Source organism: Anser cygnoides, chromosome 6, assembly GCF_040182565.1.
Source record: "Anser cygnoides isolate HZ-2024a breed goose chromosome 6, Taihu_goose_T2T_genome, whole genome shotgun sequence".
Lineage (NCBI taxonomy): Eukaryota > Metazoa > Chordata > Aves > Anseriformes > Anatidae > Anser > Anser cygnoides.
The window spans coordinates 7924618-7944540 of NC_089878.1; the positions used below are offsets into that span (position 1 = coordinate 7924618).

At 37.5% G+C, this 19923-nt stretch overlaps 1 long non-coding RNA gene across 1 annotated transcript in view; it reads right to left on the bottom strand.

Moving 5' to 3' along the window:
* The window catches only part of LOC106034589 (uncharacterized), a 105211-nt gene extending 86256 nt beyond the window's left edge, over positions 1-18955 (bottom strand). Inside the window, exon 1 of the long non-coding RNA XR_001206210.3 lies at positions 18361-18955. This is a non-coding gene — a long non-coding RNA (uncharacterized lncRNA). The remainder of the gene's footprint in view (positions 1-18360) is intronic.
* Between the last annotated feature and the right edge of the window lie 968 nt (positions 18956-19923).

The following is a 19923-nucleotide window of genomic DNA, read 5'->3' on the forward strand; positions in this document are numbered from 1 at the left end:
ACGCTTTGTACATGTGGTCCCGTTTCTAATTAACGGCCCTGGCAATTGCTGATTTTCATCTCGCTGTACTATTTTAGCTCAAGTCCAAGCTGCCTAAGAGATGTTTTTCCTCTTTTGTTTCCCAAATTAACAGTTACTGCTGTCTTACTACTGGACCACATTCACTTGCTGTTCCGTCACCAATCCACGTATGCAGACCTGAATTCTGGTCATTTAGTTTTGCTGACAGATCACACTGGTTCTGAACAAAACTATATATTTTACCAGTTCTTATTTATTTTAAACAAATCTCCTGCATGGAGCTGCTATGGCAATGGTCAGGGTGAAGGCTGCAGTCTTATGGAGTGGACAAGATCTGACTTTTCTTTGCCGTATGACCACAATAGTATTCAAACATCAGTGTGAACCAGCGCACTGATGCTCTCAATAAAGTCTCCCATTAAACAAAAAGAGAATATTCCCCAAGTACTAGTCATTTGATCCTTTCTTACACCAGCATAGTACCGATTCAATTGGAAAATGTTCTTTAAAACTGCAGTAAGACTCACCATCAGTATTAAGGTTGTAGGAGTAATCTTCAGACCACATGAACTGTCTTTGTACTTTCTGTTCCTTACAGAGAGAAACAATTTTTTTCTCCCCCAAAATTCCTCATCTCAGACTGATTTTTGAAGCATGGTAACTACAGCACACATCAAGATCTCACGCTTACACCACAGTTATCCAGTATTTTTATACTGCCTTGTGTACTGCATACAATTTTACTTTACTTGAGGAAAATGAAGAGATTTTTGCCAGACCCCTTTAAATATTACAAAAGCTTCAAATGAAAGCCAAGAGTTTACTGCAGTCAAGCCTTAACATCTTGATGGCTTAGTTAGAAACCTCTGCTACCTATTACTAAGAATACCTTTGTGTCGCATCTTGGCCCTGGAAATCCCACAGCCTCCGAGGTCAGCCGGGGCTATCAACACACCCGTCCCTCCTGCCTCTCCTGTGCGTCCCTTTGCCTGTCACTCTAGAGGCTGACTTGCCATAAAAAGCTTTTAGAAATTTAACCTGAATACAATTTTTTCTTCGGTACAATACAGAAATCTCTGCCCTCTCTCTTCACAAGTTGCTTCCTCACTCACTGGCCATCAGAGATGGAGTAGCACCAAGCACTTTAAAAAGTGTTCTTCCTAAAATCCTAGGATTAGAATATGGACTTCTCCAGTACCCTTTACTATAAATAAGGCCTTAAATACCTAGAGTTAACAAATTAAATAAAGCACTCAGACGTCAGGTGAAGTCTTAAAATATTTTAAGACTTACAATATTTTACACAATAATCATAATAAATATAAACTGTATGTTTATCTTAGCAAGCTTACTTTTTCTAGTATATATTTAAGATACTCTTAGGTAAGAACTTTCAAAATTCTTTATTCCTTCTATTTCACATATTGTTACTTTCAGTACCTGAGTTCATATACAGTGAAAGGAGCAGGGGCATAAATGTGAAAAATATATTTTACTATCTCATAGTGCAAGACAAAAGCAAAGATCAGGATTTTGTGAGAGAAGAATCTAAAACAGCAGTATATGAAACTAAATTATGTCTCTAGGGCAAAATCAGATTGCTCACTTTCTAAACACTGCAACAGTAGATAGATACAGGTAGAAACAGAATGATTACTGTCTAGTAGAGTAAAGAGAGAAAAACAATCAGAGATGGCTGTCATTCACAGAGACAAGTATATGGATTTCCTATATCTGCAATTAACAGATGCATTTCTGCCTAAGTATACATATCTGTTAAAAAAAAAAATGTGGGTAGAGATGTATACACTTGTGTTGAAAATGAACCACTAAAACCAGATCATTTCCATGTACCTACATGCCCCTAAAAATTATTACCTAGCAAGAGCAATCCTATTTGCTCTAATTGTCATGTTTTGTAAACAGCCACAATATTGGTCTCATTTCTTTCATATTAATGGTTTTCTATAGTTTTATGTTTTCATAATTTAAAATCCATCTGTAATAATCTTATTTTTGTTTTGCTTAGCAGTCTAAAAGTTATTAGCAGTATATTAGTTAATTGGCAATTTCTTCCGGTTTAGATTACCACTGCCAGAGTATTACAAGATAAGGTACCAGCTCAAAAATACCTCATAAATATTAAATTATTAAAATTTAAGTGAAACAAGAGTAATTGAAGCTAAGTAAGAAAATTATATTTTCATATTTCTAATTTTATGATTGCGTTCTTACTCCCAGATAAGTTTTTCGTTTTTTAAGACTTTTCTCATTATGACTTACACTTCTTACTACTCCTCCCCTTCCCGAGCCTCAGCTTAGCCAGCACTTGAAGACAGGACATGAATCACTTCTGTGAGTATCATTCCATCTGGAACTAGAAATAAGATTCTCTTCTATGAAAGAATACTATCTAGATACTTTAATTTTGGGTGTAAACTGATATGTATCTTTCAATCACCTCTTCTGCTTCTGTGGTTTAGGTTACAGAATCCTTTTTTGGTCAGCAGCTTAAAGTCTTTGTGACAGTCAGAAACACTGATCATTAAGACGCATCATGGGAAACAGAAAAAAAAATGTTCCTCCAGAGTGTTTGTCATACATCTGGGAACTGATGGTGGGTTTTGATTTGAAGGAAATAGAGAAGCTGAGGGCATTTCCTGAGACAGAAATATTCTTGTGGCTAATGTTAATCTATCTTCCCAGGAGAAGGAGCATTGCCTGATGTTTGTATTGGTTGTCCAGGGAGCACCCAGAGGACAGAGGTTCCTTACACTAGCACAGGGCAGTCTTCCTGAGCAGCAGGCTGGTGCGTGAGGAGGCAGCCACAAAAAGGTCTATGCTATGCTGAAGAGATGGAGCAACAGACCTCTTTCAGCAAGCTTCATAGCCTGCTTTGGACCGACAGCCTGTGCAGTCTCCACCCCACCAGGCAAAAATCATGTCTGCCTCTCAAGGGGGAAAAAATGTTTCATGTATATATAAACATTAGGTCAATTTTTACAACAAAATATTTGCCAACTCAAAACTAGCTTTGCTCTAGCAGCTACCAAGCAATGAATTATTTTATTTACGATTAAGCTACGTCTAACCCAGATAAGGAAAGATTTGGTGGAAATTAGAATAATTCCATTCACGTAGCCAGAAATGTTATTTGCATACAGCACTAGCATGAATTCCTGCTTGGGCTTGCTGGTGTGTGTGCACATTTGTGTTGTTGTTTGTTTTTTTATTCATACCTTCCAAAACATTGCTGACTTCTGGGATTTTATTTTTTTTCCAGCACAATATGGTCCTAAGAGCCTCAAAGAATCCTGAAGAGAATTTTGCTGAGACAAGGAGAGAATGTCATCTTGCTAATTAAAAGAGGTTCTATCATTTAAGACCTTGGAACTATTTTCAGGCTGTTTAGCAATTAGGGAAAACTACTGAACACTTCTCAAACAGTTATAAATAGACTACTTGACTGCATTAAGTCACCCATCTACTGCATGGCAGCTGCATGGTTCCACCAGTCTAGCCTCCTTCACTTTTACAGTAGATGAACCCCACACATTTCCAACTCCCAAATCACACGGGTAAAAGGTCTGATACAGTAAAATATTCAGAGTAGAACTAAAAGCAGAGAAAAGCACAGTAAAAAAAAAAAAAAAAAAAAACCTTCACTAAGGCTGAGAGGATCAATAATCACTGAGAAGAGCGAAGCTTCTTCTGAAGCCTTATTAAATATTTTATCTACAGCAGGGACATGGAAAACACTGGTTGTGCTAAAAAAGTTGAATTCAGGCCTGGATCTGTCACATTTACTAGAGAAAACAACACTCAATTCTTTGCATTTTGCCCTTGCTTGCAGCATCAGCTTCTGCAGACCTTACAGATGTGGAGGAAAACAAGTTTTGCCCAATTAATTTATATTAGCTTAGCATTCAGCACTGACACATGCCATTTCAATACACTATTCTGGAAAAACATGTACGTAAGTGAGCTATTATGCACCTTAATCGTTAACTATAAATGACCAAATGGGCCACAGCTTGAAGGCCAGGTATGAAGTCCACACTACAGAACGTAACACCTTGTGTAACCTCCAGTCTCCAAACACTAAATTCATTTTAGCGCCACTGAGGCAGTGACAGGGGAAAGCAGCTGAAAGCTTTTAGTTCAGAGAAAGTGTGGGCACCGTGTTGCAGCCCCCTGCTATGGCTGTGCTGGAGGACACAGCCTGCTGAGGCAGTGCAGCAAGATCTGGAAGAAAGCAAACCTAATGGCATCCCATCCCTGAGGCTTTCAGTGCTGGGCCCCACAGAACCACAGCCTCTGGACTGTTCCCGACCTTTGTTCTGGCAAGGACTGGAAGGAATGACCAAAAACAAAGCCCAAAAGACATTAGAGGAAAGCAATGCAGACAACTGGGGTACAGTTCATGTGCTCTCTGACCTTGCTAACGCAATACAGGCACAGCTCAAGATAATCACTGAAGCAAAACTGTATAGAAATGAAGAATTTCCTATGCATTAATTCTAAATCATTTCTAAAGAGACAGCGCCTAAGCAGTAGTTCCCTATGATACAATTTATAGTAGTGTCACTACATAGTGCTAGACTAATTTGTGAATGTACTTTTTTTTTTTTTTGGAAGAAGCTCATTCTGCTTTGGTGCAGAAATGAAATACTTTCCAGCTCTACTCTGTGCAGTGCTGGGAATATAAACTGGGTCTCTTCTGATTTCAGCAATGCCAAGAAATTCCTGGATTTTAAGCTGGCAGTTTCCCAAGAAGAGGAAGTAGGTGATTTATAGCAAGAGACAGCTCTAAAAAGCTCCAGCTTTCTTCAGTTTTAATTGACTACAGCATCATTGGCCTTTTCGATCTACTTCCCCACTAGGTATCTCCTTAAGATACAACATGGATTTTGCAGAGTGTGGATTAGCCTACATCTGTTTTGCCGTTCCCCTTCTAACAGAAGACTTCCCAAACTGAGGGAACAAATGGGGGAACATGGACCTGCCAACTCATTTCCCTGCTTTTCACATTTCCCATCCTCACCGCACATCCCCACCACGGATGCTGCAGCAGCTCTGGCACTGAGTGCAGATAGGAATACTTGCAAGTCACGAGTCCCAGCCTGCTCTTGGTATGGGAAATGATGTTCGATTAATTTTTCTTGCTGCTGAAAGTAGCAGCGTTCGCCTTCAACGCTTAGAAACCACGGAACTGGTACAACATTAAGTAAATGATTGTAGCTGCAGAGAAGTGCTCGGGTACAGCATGTGAGTGATCAGGGAGCCATCCAGTGGACCACGAGGAAACAGAATTAAAAGTCATCTCAAGAAGTAAAATCCAGTTATATCTGGAGAACAAACTAAACACTGATCTCTCCTTTACTGTGTTTATTGTTATTGTGGGTAGTGACCAACAGATAAATATTTAGGGAGTAGAACAGAACCTGAAATATGTGCAGGCTCCATACAGAAGCTAAAGGGTATGATGTTTTCCTACCTATAGCATCAGCCCCACTCACTCTTTCCAATATAAGGAAGTGTCCCACCCCCCCACCCCCCCCCCAACATCCCTTTCCTAGTGTCCCAAGGCTTCTGTTCTTCACCCATGTCTGCTTCTTATTTTTACACCAAAAAATCATTCTTCATGGATAAAATATTCATAACCAATTACTCTTGATCAGTCTTCACCTACTTCTACACCCACAGTATCAGAGCAAAAACGAGCTTTCTTTAAATAGCTTTTCCCAGTGCAGAGTCTACATTTCATTTTAATCTGCAACAGCACACATTTTAACTGGTAAAGCACAAGAAATCCCATACACTTTACACATATTTATTACCTAAACTCCTCCCTTCTGACTTGTTCTCAGTCTTTAGCAAAACAGCATTTATTGTTACAACTAGCAGGGAAGAACAAAGAGGTTTTCTGTAGTAGGAAACATCATTTGCTTAGAGACAGCAGGTAAAACAAGTGAGCTGTTCTTGAATTACAAGAATGTATACTAAATGTTGATACCTTATTTTATACATAGAATGTATTTCAGTTCAAGGAATGAGATATTTATTTCCACCATGCGTTATGCAAAGCAGTAACATCACTAAAAGGCTTTGTTTTTTGCCAAAAGGTGGGAAATTGTGACTTTGTCCAAACTTTTAAAATAATGTTTAGAGTTTAACAAGTCACCCATGATTGTGCCATGCCTCCAGAACAGGAAATATGCACGGTTGATCAGATAGTCTGATGGCAAAGGGACTGCACAAAGACCCTGGCCAGACACAAGGGCAAATAATGCTCTCTCCTTGATGGTTTCCAAATATGAAAGGGATTGGATTCAGTTTGCTACAGCAAGCAAATGTGCTCCTAGATCCTACAAGCAAGAAATAGAAGTATAAAACTCATCATTCTGGTAGAGCTGGTGGTGCCCATCACTGTTACCAAAATATGCTGGGGATATAATTAGATGTCTTCTCCCCACTGGCCTGTCTCCCCAGAACACCACATTGGCTCACCTTCACCAAGATAAGTGACATGCCACGGCTTCAACCTGAGCTGGCAAGTCATTCAAGCAGCACTATTGTTAGCACAAAATGAGCATTTTTGGAGAAGTGATTGAAGTGTTTTGACCCTGATACATTCCTCCTTATGGATTAATGCTTGCAGGTCTACTGCTGCAGGCTTACTTGAAAAAAAAGAAAGTAAGAAAGAGCGGAAGTCCCAACTAAAAGAATCAACACTGATGGGGAAACAACTGACGACTTAAGGGTGTCCCACCTCCTTACTGCACACACCTCCACACCACACACATTGCTCTTAATGATTATGGTTCTCTACCAGCAACAATCCTATGAAACATTTGCAAATTGATGCAACTCTGCTGATCAGATTGGAAGGAAGCAGGAGACAGCTTGTAGCTCTCTCAGGTAACATATTTGAAGACGAAGGCAAAAGTAATATTAATTCAAACTACTAACATATGAACAGCAGAAAGCAGTATGCAGTAAAAGCTGAACTGAATTTCTACTTGGCTAACAAATGAACGCAAAGAGACTGAGATATCCTATGTAAAAGAAAGCTAATGGTATCCCTTCATTTGGAAGAGATGTAATTAAACAGTTCTGCTAAACAAATGTTTAGAGATTTCTGTGATTTAAACATGTTTGCAAAGGGAGAGTTTCAGTCTGCAGCAAAATGACTAAGTTCTGGAAAAACCACAGGCAGATGAGCCCATTCATTGTATGGCTAGTATTCCTCTTCTGTGCATATGATATGAAATACCCCTATTGGATATATGAATTTCGTATTAAAATAAATTGTTTGTGTTAAGGTATACACCAGAAGACTTAACAGGGTTGAGGCTGCATGCTTACAAAATGAGCCAGAGGAGTATGTGTTGTATCTCAAACACCCTCCTGCTGATACCTGCTGATTAGCTTTTGTCTTTGAGGTCAAATCCAGGGTCTTCACTCTATGGCATTTTGCCACTTTCAGAGGTTCATTGCTTCTCTTATCTCATACAGGATTTAAGATACTACTTTCAACACGTTTTTAAAACTACATTATTATTTCTGATTACAATGCATGTAATTGTATGCTTTTAATCCAATTTGTGAAAGCACATGGAGGATTAAAAAAGAATGGATTAAAGTATATTTTTGTATGTATTTGGTGACTTCTAGATGTTGCTTTATTCAGCTTACACTATATCACACTACATTTAAGAAACCAACGTTGTTTTATTCCAATCATTTGAATATCATTAGATATTCATTACCTACTTTATTGTAATAGACATATACCCACAGCTATTTTCTATTGTATGAGTGAATTAATATCTTTCCATGAAAGTCTGAGATGGTTCTAGAGAGACTCAGGTGGGTAGAAAAAGCTTTAATATGATTAAAGGGCTCATGCACTGAGTGAAGAAAACTCAGCTGTGCGGCCCGACCCTGTATCTCTATAGCCAGTGTATGGATACCATTCTGCCTCCATTAAGACTGCTTATCAGTACTATGGCATGCTGAAATTAAATGGGTTTTCTGAATATACAAGATGGAGGATAATAATTGACATGGCAATGTCACTTCAGATGTCCTTTGAAGAGATAGCTAAATGTGAATAGGATTGTAAAAATTCTTCATATCAGTTTAAAAAGCAGAATCACAGGCAAAATATATAAAAGGTCAAGAAGTCACTTAGTCCATTTGGTTTCCCTGGGCAGATCAGCTATATTCGTCCCATTCCTGCAACATGTTTTCCTAACATTTAAGCGCTTCTAGAAACTCCTAGGTATTTAAGTCAAATGCTTCGTTATATTTCCTAACATTCAATTATACAACAGAAGTCTAAACTACATTTAATTTACAAATAAGAAAACTATCCTAAAAATGGACCATGTATTTATATATATATATCCTTGAAACTCTGGACAACTGTAATGCCACTGATAACTTGTATAAGAGGTACACAGACACAGGACAATTAGATAATGCAAACATTTTAAAGGCACGTTCTCACCTGTAATGTTTCTTTGAAGAAATAGGTAGTATGAATGTAATGTTTCCTTTTACAAAAAAAAAAAAAAAGGACATTTTAATAATATTAAAATACTACTGTACAGTCTACTCTTAGAATATGTTTCTCTTACCAAATAAAGGTGTGTGTGCTTATAAATAAAAGCAGAACATTCAAACATTCAGTTCAAAGGTATAAATGTGTAAGGAGGCTGCATCCATAATAACACTACAGCATGAAAGAGGACAGATTAATTTCACATAAATTTAAAAGGTATTTTAATTCAAATCAAGAGGACTTGAATAGAAGAAAACTACTACTTTTAGAAGTAGTGTCATTTTTCTTAATCATGTACTTTCATAGGAAGAAGAAAACAAATGGAAATGGTTTTTCTCAACTCTAGAGATTGTTTTTTAGTTCTTTTGTGTTAATGTCAGAAAAAAAGATCAATATAGTAATATATATCAACCTTCCCCTCATCAATAGAGAGAAAGAAAGTCATGAAGCCAAATTAGACCTCTAGCAGAAAAACAAGCTGCAGTGAAAAAAGCAGCTCACCTCACTGGAGGACAAACATGGAACTGTTAATATAGAAATAGGGCAAACTCAAGGAACATATTCCAGAAGTACCAGAAGCAGATAAAGAGAAACAGAATCTTTGTAGAGAACTTCATGGAAAACTGGGAGCAATATCACCTTTCATTTTATCATCTACCTTTATACACAGCAAACATCTGTCGTGTTGCAAGATTACATGCATTGTAGTGTTACTGAATACCAAGATGCACCTTATCACATGGGTAAGTGCCGTCTACAAATCCCCCACAAAACGCATCCCACTATCCTACATTTGATAGTGCTTAATATGCAAAAATTATATAAGTTTAGTAACGATAAAGATTCGCACATTGTAGTAAAACATACAGGTGCATATGTCAAAACATCTTCCCACACTTTGCAAGCTTCCCACAACAAGTGGTACTTGTTCCTAATGCTGTTCACTAAAATAATCTGAATATTCCAGCTAAATATTATAAGGAAAACATAGAATAAGGCAGAGGAAATAGGTCACGTAATGAACTCTTAGTCGCAGTCAAATAGATTAAGAGAGAAACAAATAACCACTACATACAAGTCCCTGCAGAGAAATGCAGTGCTACACGTTACCTTTGCCTCCCAAAAATAAAATTAGGCCAAAAGAAAAATTACTGAGTCAACTATCTTTAAAACCACAAAAGATACCTCTTCCCCATTACCATGTGTTATAGCACGAAGTATCAGTATAAAGTAATGTGCCAATAATGGCTCTCCAAATAGAAAATAAGTGAACAACGGTGGATCTCCTCACCATACCCTTACAAACAGTTTCTTCCGCCATCCCTTCTTCACAGTTAGAGATGTACAAACCTCCTTTCTCACCCATTTAAGTCACTACAACATAAACACAGATTTAGAGTGTTAAGACCTTCCTTTAAACAACAGAAGTAGTCCTTTTCCCAATGGGAAAAAAGGCTCCTGGAGCTAGCTGCCACCCTTCACACACCCAGACCATCCTGCCACCATTGCAAACACCACATGCTACGAAGCTCTTATTGCACCTATCAGTCCCCAGCTTCAAAGAGCAGTTTTGTTATTCCCTTCCACCACTCCCCTAGCCTGACATTAAAGAAACCAAATTCAAACATCACTACTGGTATTCCAAAAACAGTACTGAAAAAAAAAATAATCACTGAGCACCATCTTTTCAACAGCAGAAGTGTAGGATTCCTCCAACACACTTCTGGGGGTGTATATTTGTACATGTGTATACCACAGATTTGAAATCAAAGCTGACTTTCTAAATTAGTATTCTGGCCATGGAGTAACATACAGCTCAGAAAGCCTGCTTGTTGCCCAACACAGATGGACAGTTTAGAGACCAGGGGTTGAAACTTATCTAGACCAGCTTCCTTCCATGATTGACGTATTTCCAAGATTCTTATTTTTAACAGAAATCTAACCAACAGGCAGAAAGTCAAACGTACATACCCGCCTCTTTGCAACGCACATCCAACTTGGAATCAATTTCTCATTTGAAGGAGGTATCTTCCAAGAGTTCACCTAAACCTCAGTGGGCAGCCTACCTAAAACACACATTTGCCTTTACGCATACAAGGTATCACTGGTGTTTGGGGCTAAATATTCAATTTCAATCAGACTCAATCCATCCCACTCACCAAACACACCCCTACATGGCAGGATAGCTCCAGCTCCTCCAAACACCAAGGCACAAAACAGCACTGGTCAGGTACCAGCTCCTTGACAGAAATGACAGTAGTCTGGTGTTATTGCACTGAATTGGCAAAGTAGATCACAGTTGCAGCTGCTGTGCAGATCAAATCATGCTTTTCACAGAGGGAACAGAGATGTAGACACCTTTCAGAAGATGCCTGAAGGAGGGACTTTCAGCATCACCTTGTCCATGGCATATGTCCCATTCTGCTGAAGCAGAAGCTCCACAGAAACTGAGTGGTTTTCAGAAACTTCAGGCATAGACAAGCCTGAAAAGCCTTGCTGGGTTGTCATCCTAGGGGTCCTAACTAGTCTTCCACAAGTTGTGGGTAAGTGAATAGGTCTACTAGAAAAAGGGTGAAGATTTGGGTGGTTTCACAGATGGAGGTGAAAGGCAACATATTGTGTAGAGTTTTTGTGAGAGGGATGGATCTAATTAATAGCAGGTCAGAGAAGCTACACTGTGCAGCATCTGTTTGCAAACAAAGCATCTTGACTTATGAACGAGCTGCTGCCAACCTCTCGCAAAAAAAAAAAAAAAAGGCTTTTTTTTTTTTGTCTTTCCCCACCTTAACAGTATTTAAGAAGAATAAGTGGCACTAATATATAATATATGTCAAACAGCAGAAGCCCATCAAGGCTGAGGAATTCCTCTAGCTGAAAATAGAGGCTCAGAGTATGAGGGAGCAGAAGGACCATATATGTTTATCCTAACATTACTTTTCCCTAAGAATCCTTTTATGGCTACAGGAAGATATGCTCCAGCTGTTCTCCATACATAAGTTTTCATATAAAAAGTAGTTGCAAGTACACTGACAAATCTTCATTTAATTCTTTTTTCCAAGTGTTTGTTTCTGAATATGTTCCTTGGCCTGAATTTAAACTTCCTCTCCGAAAGAACCCTGATTTCACTGTAGTAATTTCAATTTGAGTAGGCAGAGATTTACTGTGACAAGGAAATATAGTCAGTAACCTTTGTCACAAAATTCAAAAAAAAAAACCAACCAGATTGGGGTTCAAATCTCCCAGATTAGAAGTACTTCATAGTTGTATAGTTTTTTCCACTGATACCATAAGAAACTACTGCATGATCTCTAAATACCTGTATGACAAATAATGTTTTAAAAGCACAAGAAGCAATAGTATCTGTCATTTCATCTCAATACCTACCCTTCTGCTGATTCATTCCTCAAAAAAAAAAAAAAAAAACTGTGTATAGTATAAAGAAGTGAAGGCAAAATACAATAAATAGATCCAGAAGAGACTAGTCAATGAATGTATGATAAAAGTTTTTGTCTTTTTACTGTATTAACACATAACTGATTCTCAGCTGATATAAATCATTAACACTACTGAAGTCCATATCATTTCCATGAATTCTTATTGCTGTGGGAGCAGACTACAAACTTATTTACCTTATGTCTATGTCCTCAAATGAGGATACTTTATTTATAAACTGATTCCAAAATGAAAATTGGTAAATTTACCCCAAAGTAGAATCCATCTTTTCTTATTCTGGGTGGCTATAACTCTATCTCATAAAAAAAGCCCAAAACATGCTAAAGAGTATTCTTTTTAAGGCCAAGAGATCAACTTTAAGTTGAAAAACATCAAAAAAGGGAAAATAACTGAAGAAAAAAAAAAAAACACATTGGCTCAGAGTGACAAAAAATATTAATTAATAAAACAGGAGTTTATCCCTGGTTAGCAAAAGTTCCAAACTTTATCTTTAAGTCCAAATTGATCAACTAGCTGCACAGGGATCGGATTATCCACCATTGCTCAAATAATTCTCCATGAAGTAGTAAAAGTGCTCTTCTAAAAAGTTGAAAAGTGTAACTTAATCAGTTCTCCACCATTAGAATGACAGCAGTTCCCAAGGTGCACTTAGATTACAAGCAGTGTGCAGGAGATCTCTCAAAATCAAAAACACTTTCTTTCTAAACAGTTTGAAGAAAAACAGATATAAAATGCACATATTTTATTCCCTTATTAATTTTTAAAACCGCTTCTTCGGCCCGCTTGCCTTACAATAATGTTTCACCTGATTGGTTATGTCAGATATATTACTGTCATTTCACAAACCATGCTGTATTCCAAAGTAGACTAATGATGAATATTTGGTTAGAGATGAGAAAACAAGGCTGCACTGATTTGGGAACGCAAGGTCTGAGCAGAATTAATAAGGCAGCCTGCACAGGGCTGAGGTCCGTCCTGTACAGCATCGATGCTAACCACAGCATCTGTGGCTTGACAAAGCAAAAAATAAGGCCAATATGGTAAAATGCCTATTGTCAGACAATGCAACTTTAACAATTATTTTCTGTTGTCAGAAAAAATTATCGTTCAAAAGTCAAAGTCCCAGTGAAGTTAATGGTACAGGCAACATAATGTATTTTTTTTTTTTGAGATGAATGCACTTGCTGAGCATCAGCAGTTGGGAGTGGGCCTTCGCCTAGCACTATGCCACTCAGTCTGATCGTAAAAGAATGAATTTTTCACGTTTTTCACCTTGCCAGTTCTCTTTAAGGTATTTATTCCAAGACCCTGTTTTCCCAAAATACCACTCCACTCTTTATTCTTACACTAGAAATAAGATACAAATTATTTTGATAAACTCACACCAGGGATAAATGGAATTTTATCGTAGCATTTATAAATCCAAACTTTACACACTCCGGCACACCACTTTTCCCTTTCTCTTTTGCAGCTTTCTTCTGTGAAATCTGCTGCTCTGCAGACTCTCAAATCCATTCCCAAACCTGTTTCTTAGTGTCAGCACAGCATTCAACGGTCAGACCGCAATGTGCTTATCTTAGTTTGACATTATGAAATGGAAATTCTTGGCACGGAGAAGAGGAAAAACTGTTTTCCAGATGCTGAACTTTGAGCTCATTTTGAGGTAAATTCCATATACATTCATAACTAAGAAGCTTATTATTTTATCATGAGAGTGCTTGCAAGCATTCAGTTTAGCCAATTTTACTTTACAGTCAAGAAACAACAGGCTGAGCAGCGCATGCAATGTTTGTTCTACTTTATTCTACTATTCATGATTTTGTGCTGGTGAAGAGCAACATAATACATGGTTTGTACACCTTCCTATTTCTCTATCCACCACATCATGCATTCATCCACCTACCTAACTCCCAGTAAAATCCAACCGGCTGGCTGGGACAATGAAATAAATGGAACATACAACATCACTTGTTCATTTGAAATCTATACTACCAAATATGTAATAAAAGCCAAAAAAAAAAAAAAACTGAAAGTCATTTAAAAGCTGTCGTTAGGGTTAAGAAGACTCACGGGGAGGGAAACACCTTTATTATACATATGTAAACCTCCATGATAGGAGGCATCACTTGACAAACTGTATTTGTTTATATGAGATATGTAGGAAGATCTTAGAAACCTTTAACTGAAGTATGACACCTAAGTAACCACCTTCACAGCATGTCACACAGGATATTTAGGTGAAGTTGCTACATTGCTGTAAGTAAACAGAGAAGCAGAACAGAAATTTGAGAAGCAAATTTCTAAGTAAAGCTGATGGAAAGCTTATCACTAGCTATTTAAAACATTCCTTCTATTTGCCCCTATTATATTATCCAGCCTCCTAGATCTGTAAGACAACATACAGAAAATGCACATTAGCACACCTGAATAAACAGTTCAAGGAGTCATTTTATCTGAGTGGCTGAGTGGTCCTAGGAAAGCATTCTGTTCTTCAACTTTTGAAATACCTTCTCCCATAGTGCTGAATTCAAATACCTATTCTGTATCACATGAGGTTTTTTCGCAGTGTCTCTGTATATTATCCTATTTGCTAATAATCGGGTTTTAGCATTTTTGCAAGTAATCCTGTTTTCTCTGAAAATTCAGGAAAATGTTTATGCATTTAAGTGAAATTTAGGCTGATTATCCATAGAGTATTAAAATTTCCCATCCTTATTTTTCAAGATCTTTTTCCCCCTCAAACACTACAATTATCATAAGCACTTCCTGTAAGTCTTAACTCAAATGCAAAATGTACTGGATAGTTCTTGCTCGTAATTTAAAAGAAAAGCTGAAACAGCCAACTGCCTAGTACATCTACAATCAGTCATGTAAAGAACATGCTATGTTGCATTCTACCTGTTCATATGGAATTACCTTTTGTTACTTATTTTGTCTGTCATTCTTCACCCAGACACTCACCTCTCAAGGTCAAAAAAAAAAAAAAAAATAATCTGTTTGAATCTTACCTGTTGAAGAGCTTTAAACAACCAGATACTTTATTCCGTTGTTCTTTGTCCTCTGTACAGACACTACAACAAAATGTAACGTGTAGAACATGAACAGTGTAGAGAGAGACATGGTTGAGCCACATCCTCTCTAAAGGATGCCATTGAGAACCACTTAGTCGATTATGTTCTGTTACAATTTTTGGTGTAAAAGGAATACAAGCAGGAAGCTGTAAATCTGCTCAATATCAGTGAATAAATTTGACAGATCATTTTCATTTTTAAAGGACACTTCCCTTCCCTTTCAGATAACTGAATAGGTATTCTAAAATTATTTGGTAGTTTTGTAACCATTTTATCAAGGAACAAAGACTATTAGTATTAAATTTGCCTGGATGCTTTCTTCTTTCCTTTCCAAAATAACTTACTCAAAAATGTTTCTATCATCTTGAAAAATACAAATTTTAGCTGAAATCACAAATTAGGTATGTTTCAATTTGCACACAGAGGAAATTGTTTCCCTAGTAAATCTGTACAGAGGATGTACTGTGTGAAGAGATTTGAAATCTTAGCATTCTTATTCCAAGAGAATATCAGAATAACATTTCACATCCTCTGGAATGGGTTCTCAAAACACATTCTGCTGACATGAAAATCTATCTCAAAATACCTGTCACAAATATTTATTATCCCTCTGCACGAGAGCCAGACATGAGCATATGGAGTTATCCTGTCTCCCTGATTCTCAATAACCATTTGGATACACGAGACAGTGACTGCACACTGAAGGGTAATGACAACCAACTCCTCTTTAGACCAGCTACGTGGAGAGCATAAGTACAAAGATGGGTCCCAGTCCCTTAGATAACAAACATATTCACTCTCTTGCTCCATTTCTCTAAAAGACAAATATTTAAATATTTTAGATACATCAACACTTTGTGCACACCAGGTAAGGAGTTTCAACCCTAGACTAACATGTAGCCCAGGCGCTTTCTGAAGAGGGTGATGCCATAGACTCCTCAAGCAGAATCAAGTGACAGGTGTCACCTAGGTGAACGTCCTAACTGCTGGGAGGAAGTGAAACTAACCTCCTGCTAAAAGCAGTTTTGAAAACTATCATCTCTGCTGAAAGTGATGCCTTCCAGAATTGTTACACACACTACCAAGAAACTTAAGAACACGGCGCTCTTAAAAGTATATGGCACACACAATGAGAAATACTACATTGCATTTACAAGGGTCTGGTGTGAACTCCTACAGTTAGAACTATTGCTCACTGCTTAAACTCGTATACAAAGCTGAGGTTTTGATCCCAGGCAGGAAATATCTACATATTTACTACAGCATTCAAAACTCAACAAAATAAAAATGTATCACCATAAAGGTGTAAACCCTTGTTCACTTCACTAGAACCATAAAGATTTGTAGTCAATGATAAGTTACAACACAAGGAGCACCACCAAAAAAGCACAACTAAACATTGTATTTCTAGAAGTAGAATATCATGTTATCTTCCATGACTTGTACAGTTTTCACTCAGGTTATACAAACATTCTTTTGTACAATTTCTTTATTTTCTTTAAACTCTTCAGCATAATTAAATATTTCCAGCAGCAACCACTGGAAAGTTTCAACAAAGTGAAGTAAACAATCATTAATTCCCCAATCCCTTCTTTTCTCTTCCACAATAAGATGGCTTGTATGTCATTTTAGACGTTTCCAGAATTCAAAACAAAATAAAAACATGATCAATGTGTATATTGATAAAATGCTAGTATTTTAAATGCTTTTTTCATTCAAATACAAGTAATACTTTTTCTGACTTGATCCATTTTTCTAAGACTTACCTGTAGCAAGTTTCTCTGAAAAATTCTTACAAGTGTTTTTGAACACATTTCAAATACATAAAGCAATGGTTTAAGAAGGTGACAGTGATCAGAAGATTCATTTGACTACCAAAAGTTCTTTCTTGACTCAAACAGATGTATGAATACATCTAGAGTTAGGAATATGTTAAGAATATTTTATTTAATTTACAAAATAAACTTATTTTGAAATTGCAGTTTTAAGGTGTTTTCTTCTAATTGTGATAATGAAGATTTGTTTACCATGTCTGTGCTAACATACGAACACCATTATCCTTGCAACATTGCCCCAACACTTTTAATATAGGAAGTGTGGAGTAGCCCAGGGAAGAGTGACAGACGCGTAATTATGCACAGATGTTGTGTTAGCTCAAGTAATTCCCAACTGTTTGTGATAAAGCTTCAAGTGACGTTCATATATCAGCATATTTTTTATTTTATCAGAAAGGATAATGAAGAAATAAAGGTGCTTTACCTGTATCCATGAAGGATCCATAGCTCACATTTGTAATTGCAGTTAGATGAATATGGAAAGAATTACAAATAGCTGTCTGCGTTCTTAAAAGCATTTACATTAGTTCTACAGTCACCCATTGAGATTTAATTCATGCAAATATTCTGGCAAACTTTTTTCTGGAATGTTTCTACAAATATAAACTTTTAGATAAATTGCTTTCCCTAGGTATTCTGACAATTTTAAGACAAAGAATTGCAAGACGAAAAAATCTCCATGTGATTCCTGTATCCTATCAAACAGCTTCAGTTTCAAATGACAACTACTTGGAATTAATTATGCACAAGCAATTTATACCCCAAGAATTCTCCACACTAACTGCTTGATACAATTGCCAAATAACAAATACAGTGGAGGACATCCCAAGGTCTTTGTGAAATTTAAGACTTTTTAAAAGATACTTAATGATTTATTTTAGATGATTTCTGTATCGCTTCTTTCATTGCTATTTTAAAGCACTTGAAATTCACAATGAAAAAATGAGTTGAATCTTTCGGTAGATTTTAATTGGTCTCTAATTATTCAGAGGGTATTAAACACTTTTATTCTTGGTCACTAATGACCACCAGCCAGCAGGTTCTAGGCTATTTTAGAACACTACAGTGGAACTGACAGCACAGCTCTAGAGCTCTAACTCTGAACAGAGTTCTGTCCTTCACTTCATGACATAAATCATTCAATTTCAAAAAACTTCCATTTTTTAATGCCTCATACAGACCAGTTTGCTTAATTAGGTCTGACATACAAGTATCAACTACAAATCTAGACCTAGTCTTTTTTCAGACCACCTCAGTCAAGCTTGGGTTTTACTGGAAAAGCAGGCATCGCAAATATCCTTTTACCTTTTTCTGAGTGGAAAGGAGCAGTTGGTTTTTTTGTGTTTGTTTTTGGCTGGGGGGAAGGCATTTCTTTTCTACATTTATACTCTTACACTTTATGTCTGTTTACCTCAAGGACTTGGGAAGGATTTCTGGTCTTTCCAGTGTGTTCCCACTACCGAAGTTTTGGGTGTAGCCATGAAGTTCTCCACAAGGCCTGCAGAAAGTGAAGAAACCAAACAAATTTGCCTTAGACGTAGGTACTATTACCATCTGCTGTTTGAGTCTTCAGCCTAAGTACGTGAGCTGAGGCAGGTTCCTGCAGCTCATACTCCCTCTATGCCAACAGCTGCTGGAATAACACAGGGAAGATAAAGCCACACTCTTAGACCATTACCACATTTGCTGTTATCTATACAACTATAATCCACCAGACAGTCAAAATCTATCTAGTTACACCCGCTGCCCCACTGTAGTGAGCAGGAAGGCAGTGCACAGCTCTGAATTCTTGCCATGATAACACTTTCAGCACTTTCAGACACTCCTCCAAAACATGACCCCTCTCTGCTAAGTCACATCACCATTTCCTTCCACATATCAGCTGCGTCTGGTTGCAGACTGGCTTTCACCATTCCTCTGGTTAAAGCAAAACAGAACCCTAAGTACAGCTTCTTACTTTATTTAAATGTCAATAACTAAGAGATAGACCTGCAGTTCTTTAAAACGCATAGATCTTCCCTCCCTCCTTCCCCCCTCCTTTAACATAATGCAAATCCACATTTATCCCTTTTACTTCTGGGGGTTTGCTGCAAATTTCCTCCATTTTCCTTTTTTGATGATATATGCCTTTGTACAAAACCACATTGCTTTAATGCATTATGCACCATGTGTCACACTTTTGACTGGAAACATCAAAGCTTTGATGTGTGATTTGTTTTCACATTTGCATAATCTTAGACATTCTGAACACGCTGAGGAATCACACCTCAGTATCTTGGCAGAGAACTTCTCAACGGGGCTGAAGACTGGGGTAAGAACTGGGACCTTGGAAACACAGATTCCCTATCCATTCCACTAGAGGCTGTGACTCAGTGCTGTGCTGCTCCGTAACGCAGCACTGAATCTTCCCTGATGTATATGAATTGATTAAGGGCACACATTTACCAACAGAGGGAAGTAAAAATCAAAACCAAAACCACAGTGAAACACAAACCACCTTGTAACCCCTTAACTTTGAAAGCAATCAGCCAGCTACGCTTGGGCTCTGGTACAGACTTCATAATTGTTCCATTTCTCAATGTGCTACAAGGAGCTAGAAAGAAACACTGTTCTGGAGTTACTACTAAGTTCTTCTCTTCATCTCTCCACATTATTTTAAGTAATATATTACGTCAAATATAAATAGCACATAACCAAGCATTTAGCATTGCTATTATAAACATAGGAAATAAATGCATACTGCAAACCATAGAATAAGTTAGTAATTTGGAAAATTAGTTTATATCAACATTTGCTAATCAGCGTTGCCAGACCCTTTGCTACTGAGGAGCAGAAGGGTAACAGAAGCTCCAACTCAGCTTTCTAACATCAGTAACAACCTGGCTATTTCCCAGCTAAAGAGCAGCTACCAACTGCTCCGTTTCCACCAGCTGAGAGAAAATCATCCTTGAAAAGAGAGCTGTGTGGGGAGAAG